The sequence below is a fragment of the Chaetura pelagica genome, unplaced genomic scaffold (assembly GCF_000747805.2).
Source record: "Chaetura pelagica isolate M959 unplaced genomic scaffold, ChaPel_1.0 scaffold275, whole genome shotgun sequence".
Lineage (NCBI taxonomy): Eukaryota > Metazoa > Chordata > Aves > Apodiformes > Apodidae > Chaetura > Chaetura pelagica.
The window spans coordinates 4,011,099-4,017,770 of record NW_009953486.1 but is presented as its reverse complement, the minus strand read 5'-3'; positions in this window follow the sequence as shown (position 1 = coordinate 4,017,770).

Genomic DNA, 6,672 nt, shown 5'->3' with positions numbered 1-6,672 from the left:
CTAAAAGTTTGCATTGTTTGAGAGCACAGAAACTTTGACAACAGTCACTATATTTTGACACGTTCAATAGAAAAGGGAACTTTTATAATCTGGATCAAAATCCATGATGGGGGAAAAAAAAAAAAAAAAAAGAAGACTCCAGAATGTAAATATTTGACATGATAGGAATTCCTAGGGATTTTGTCTTACTTAACTGTATACAAGACTCCAAGCTGAATGCATCCTCAAACCAAAAACTGTTGGTTTTTTTCCAAATTTTGTGGCTGCTTTTCTGTCTCAAATAGTACAGCCCAGCACCACCAGATCCAACCATCCTTTCAAGCTGGAAAAGTTCAGTTCCAGACCTAAACACTGTAGTTATGGCACATCTCTATTCCAAGAGCAGCATAAAGTAGCTGTCACTCATATGTCACTGTTATTCAGCCCCTAGTGAAGCACATCAGATCAGGTCCTCTCTCCATCTTAAGAGAGACACAAATTAACTGCTTTATTAAGTTCTTGGGCAGGAAGAAGGAATTATTCACAATTCATCTTCAAGACAAAAATATTCATAGGAAAATCTAAAAAGAATCCCCAACTGTGATCTCTTCCACTCACTGACTATCCAGTCTGTCTGTATCAATTAACCACAAGCATTTCCAGAGAGCTCCTCAGTACAGCAGCTAGACAAAACAGTATATTTTTCCAGCTTTCCAGTGTGTGCTGCATCCAAAGTACTGGCCTAAAGTCTCCAAGCAATGGGCTGCACAAGCACTCAGGCAATTAGGAATGCCAGCAGCTGGGAATGGTGGCTTATGACTGCAATCAACAGAAACTGGACCAAGCCTTGAGACAATAGCAGTAGGTAATACTGACTCATTTGTGTATGGAATGCACATGTATTTCAGGAAAATCAGACCCATAGCATCAAATTATAAAAGGGCAGAACTGGAAATTCTTTGCAAACTAAATTGTTGGTAAAATTAAGAAGAAAGATTCCTAAGCAATGGCCAAGCCTGCAAATGAGAGCCTGCCAGTGGGGTTGTGCTACATAACTGCTGTACACTCCACATTCTGACCCACTTCTCGCTTGTAAAGGAAAAAAATACCAACCAGGGCAGAAATACTGTAATAGGCCTTGTTGGAAACAAATCTTGTTTGTGTTCCTCCAAGGAGATTGACTTTGGAAAAAAGCAAAGTTGAGTCACACATCTGTTTCTTTATAAATGGAGGAGAAAATGCATACATTACAATTTGCACCAAATTAGTTACTGTGGATCAACTCTTCTCCAGAGCTAGATTGCTTAATCTGTTACATGTTATTGCCTCCTATGGCCAGAATTTATTATTCTCATTTATATTTCTAATGTTTCAGTTAGTCACCCATTCACAGGGATAAGATCAATGACTGAAGTCATGGAGCATTACACATTTCTTCATTTAGAGATGACATAAAACCTTTGATATTTTCTAAGGAATGTTCAGACTGGAATGAAATGGATGATAAGAAACATAACAATATATTCTGCATAAGTGAATTACACTTATCCACACAGACTTCATTAACAGAGCAAAATCGTGTTTCTTTAGCATTTTTCTCTCCTGAGAGCACACAGAATGGATTTTGGGTTAGCCACTAAAGGATTAAGCATTCTTTTAAAAGCAAAGAAAATGTTTGTATTTAGCAAATCAATTTTCCTTGCATTTGTGTGGAGATTAAGTTAGTGTTGCTTTTAATTCATGCAGAACAAGGCATCCTCAAGAGAACAATTCTGTGGGAAGAGATACATTTTATATCATAATTTTATAAAGTTATAAAACTTAAATATAACCACTGAGGGTGGAAAACTGTATCACAGCAGAAGTTTGCATTTTGCCTATCTGCAAACTGAACCCAGTTCAGGACAGGATTCAAGCACATGCTTAAGTCTAATTGGTTTCAGTGAAACTTAAGCATGTGCTTGAAATTAAGCCAGTGCATGAGCATTTTCCCTGATTAGTAATGCCTCCCTGAACTGAAGCCAGAATGTGGTCAAGTGGTTAAGGGAGGATGCCAACGCTTTCACTGGAGTACTGTTTGGCTTCTGGAAAAGTATTTTTTATTATTCATCCCTTCTCTTATTTGTCTGTAAAATGGGTATAATTCTATATAGCTAGTTCACCAGTCTGATGCTCAGTTCATGCTATTTGCAAAATGCTTCAAGTTCTCAGGTATGCTTTTAAGGATGGCACACTAAATGTATTACATTAGTTATCACTGTAAACAGTAAACACTCCATTTGGAGAATTAAGGGATACAAAGGAGAAATGGGATATGGAATATTCTCAAATGGATTGAACTAAGCAAGACATGTAAGTTGGCATAGAGAACTTGAGATGACAAATAAAAGCACTGGAGGTGGATGTGAGTGCATCTTCTCAAGAGAGCTCCTACAGTTCATGTTAATCAAAACACCATTCTCTTCAATTAAACAACAGAGCTTTCCTTACCACATACTTGCAATTCTGACAGATACAAGAACTATTTCACTTTGTGTCTCTCCCTCCCACCTCCCAAAACATGTTGTGAAAACACAGAAAGAGAAGTCATACACTTTTTCCACACTTAAAACGGTCAATGTCCAAAGATTTACTGGAGAACAGGTGATTGTTCCATGTGGCAAATGGCCCTTTTGGCCCAACCACTGTGGTCAGCCCAGCCATCACCAGCCCTTGGCTCAGAGCCCCACCCTGCTGCCGGACCATGGGGGGACCAGGAGAGTGGGCAAGGGGGCTGAGAACAGGGTCTTGCTGTAGGCCAACATCAGAGAAATCACAGGGCTGCTCTGCAACAATTCACCACCTAAGCCTACAGGAGAGAGCCTTTGAGAGGTAAGAACTAACGGGGTAGTTGCCACCTGCCTCGTTTTTTCGGCATTGACAAAAAAGCAAATGTGTCCAGGCTAAACTAATGCATCGTGGCTGGTGTTAAACTCTGATCAGTATCACTGCAGAGGTGTGGCACAGAGAGGAATATATTTAACCAAAAAGCAAAAGAAACCAAAGGAGCTAGAGCTTTTCTCCTTGAACACTGGTGAATGTTTACATTTTAATTTGGTGAAATAGGTGAGAACGTAGTGATTTGTAATCCCCACAGTACCTAGACAGTAAGAGATTGGTGAGAACACATGGGAGAAAGTATTTATTTTCAAAAGCAAAAGAAACCAACTCAGTCCAAGGCTGAACAAAAACTGGGGGTAAATCGTGACTCAGATAAATTCTAACCAGAATTTAGATTCTCACCAAATATGAAATATTACACCTAATCTTCCTGTTTAGATGAGATGGAAACTCATTAGAAAATACAGCACGTGGTTTTGAAATTAATGGCACATGTGCATTTCAAATACAGTTTTGGCAATTCTCTTGAACCCCTACACAGACACTTTATTAGTGGCTATTGTGGCCATTTTTAGTAGTGATGGGTAAGCATATTTTTTCCCGAAGTGCTTTGAAGAGCAGAACCAGTCATCAGGCCATGGCTTGGCTATTAAATGCCAACCTCAATCTGAACATCTAAATCACTCATGTGGACCGTGACTGCAGAGAGGACCACCCACCACATAGTATTAACATCAATACAAAGCAAAATGGGCAACTGGAACTGGCAGGATTTGGAAGTAGAACAACAAAAAATGATTAGAGGTTGGGAGGGACTGAGTTGCAAAGCAAGATTAAAGGAGCAGAGAACATGAAGCCTGGCTGAGTGACAGCTGGGGCAAGATGGACATGATAACAGCCTATAAATATTCACAAAGCATAAACACCAAGGAAGGGAAGGAATTCCTTGCAATGAATAAAGAGGTTCTGTTGGGAGTGAATGAAGAGAGGAAAAAATGTGGCTTGTATATCAGGGTGAACTTCTTGAAGCACAATCTAGTAGGCAGTGCAAGTCCACTTGCTTGGCAGGATTTTGAGGGATTGAACAAAGCATTAGTACAGCAGGGAATAACCCGCTCTTGGCAGGGAGTCGATGGGATACTCTGAGTGGCCTTTCAGTCTCCCACTGTGATGGAGCCGTCCCAGTTCCCTGCTCCCACGGGAGACAGCTGCTCTCCTGTGTAAGCACATTGTTTGCCATCCTGCTCATCAAAACCACTGCCTGACCTCCATGGGGCTGGAAATATGGGCTGGATGCACAAAGGCATTTAGGTGCAATAGGTACTATACTTCTGGACACAGCTGGAAATCCCAGGAGGTCCCTGCAATGTCAAGTACTCATTGAAAATCTAAGTCCAGGAAATTAGATTATAAACCCACTAAAGCAAGAACGATCCTTTTGTTCTCTCCTTATTTAGTACCTAACACAACAGGATTCCTGACACTGCAGTAAGGATACTGTTTATAGTAATAAAAATAGGATCTAATAGGATCTAATATTCTGAGGCTACTTGGCTCATGTGAAGCCAAGGATGGGAAGGACATTCAAAAGCAGTCACAGCAGAAGTTATACTCAGAAAAAAAAAAAAAGCTCTGCAGAAAGGTGGTTAACTGATCCATAGCCCACACCAGAACTACACACACATGTTTAACTTAGAATCACAAGTGACCACAGAAAAAGGTTACTTGTTCAGCTGAAGCACAGAATTAAAGTTACTTCTAACATGTGTTTTGGGGTCTGGGTGTGGTTTCTAGATAGCCTGAAATTTCAGTCTACTGTTTTGCCTGTCAACATTAGCCAAGTTTTGATGTGTTCCAGTTCTCTTAAAACACTGCCGACAGATGCTAGAATCAAAGCTGACATTCAACCTACGCGCTGCATAATCTAATAACGGAACTCGCGCTACTAAAAGCTAACAAAACTTAGGAGCTTTTCTGCAGCAAAACTTTGCTGTCTTTTATATTTTCATCCATCTTTTCCAGGGAGTCTAACTGGGAAAAAAAACCCATCTTTTTTTCTCTGAAAAAGCTTCTTTGAAATGCTTTAAAAATCATATATCCCGGTGGTTTGGTATCAATATGGGAGAAGAGACACTTGAAAGCCATAACCTGCCAGTGTCCAGCACTTGTAGGTTTGGTAAGGGAAGAAGGGGAATCCCATTGCCTCAGTGCAGATCTGGGTGTATAGTATACATTGATCTCAGAGTACAGGGTGAAAGCTCATTTCCAAAGATCTCTGTCTTTAACTTAGACAAGGTCAAAATGTCACACATTTGGCAGTGTTTTCATTAACCCAATAGAAACCATAGGGGACTTTTTCAGCCACTGTCCAAAGGGATACACTCAAATGTAAAGCATTATTTTAAAAACTAAAATCAAGCAAATCTCTTCAAATAGTCGGTGGTGAGACTTCTCCTGTTGATTTACCAGTTGCAGTGATCTAAATGTCTTTCTAACCCTGCCACAGGAGCTGAGCTTCATTGCTGCATTCTCAGTTTCAGCTGAATTCAAACTGTGATGTTTTAATAAGAAATTCACTGAAAATTAGAAAACATTGGTATGAAAGACATTATTATCACACCATCACCCTGCTAAAACTCAAAAAATAATGATGGATTTCAAGCCTCTTTATCATTTAACACTCTGGAGCTCTGGCATTTAAAATAGACATCAGAGTTCCCTTCTTAATGCACAGAAACAGAACTTTCCTATTTTTGCATTTTAGAGCACGAGACATTTTAATTCCTTAAAGAAATTAAAAAAACAAAATACCATAGATTGCTGGTTACTAAGCCCTCAGATCTTACACAATTTAAACTAGGTAGAGAAGGACCTGTTCTATGAATCATACTTGCAGTTCCTGGCAGCACCCAGCCTACAGAAGAGTTACACATTAAAATTCTCACATTCTTACTGTCAGTTTCTTGGTATTATTATATCTGAGATGCATAAGCTTAAAATAATGACATTAGGAATTCTCTTCTTTTCATCGCCTTATCTTCCTTGCCAAATAAATAAGAAAACCAAAGGACCTGTGTAACAGCATTAGATAGGTGCTTCCTAATTTTGAGGTTGATTTTAGCAGTGATTGCATAAAATGCATGAAAGCATTGTCTTTATAGATGACACATGCTGTGTTGTGGGGAAACACAGGATCCCACTGAAAGCAAAATCTCTCTCCAAACTTTGTTCTGCCAGATGCAGCCTCCCCTAGCATTGGATTCCAGCTTTGGTTTTCTTCATAGCAATTTCTGGCTTTTGAAAATCTCCTTACTCAACAATTTGTGCTTGTGGGGAAAATATAGAAACCACACGATATTTTTTTCACTTGTGCTTTTTTTACATCTCAGCCCTGTTTTTATCTACATCCATATACTTTGAAACATGGTTAACCTATAATTATGGAAAGAACAAATAGAGTCATATCACACATTCTGGCATAATACATTAGTTGTTGATTTTTTGGCCAGCTTGAGAAATGAAGAATAAAAACCACCAACCTGGTAAAAATAAATTAGCAAAGTAAACATTGCCCAAATACATATTTGAACCAAAGACAATGATGTTAATTTAAGTACAAACATATGCATGTGTAAATACACATACATCCATATTGAATGTACTACTATCATTTATGGGATTGTCTTCCTAATCTTGTAATTGAATGCAACTGCTGATCTTATCTTACCAAAGACTGTAATTTTTAAACTTAAAAATAAACATTGAAAGCAAGAATAGATCTTTTTATGTTAAAACTGTGTAGGAGAAGCTACA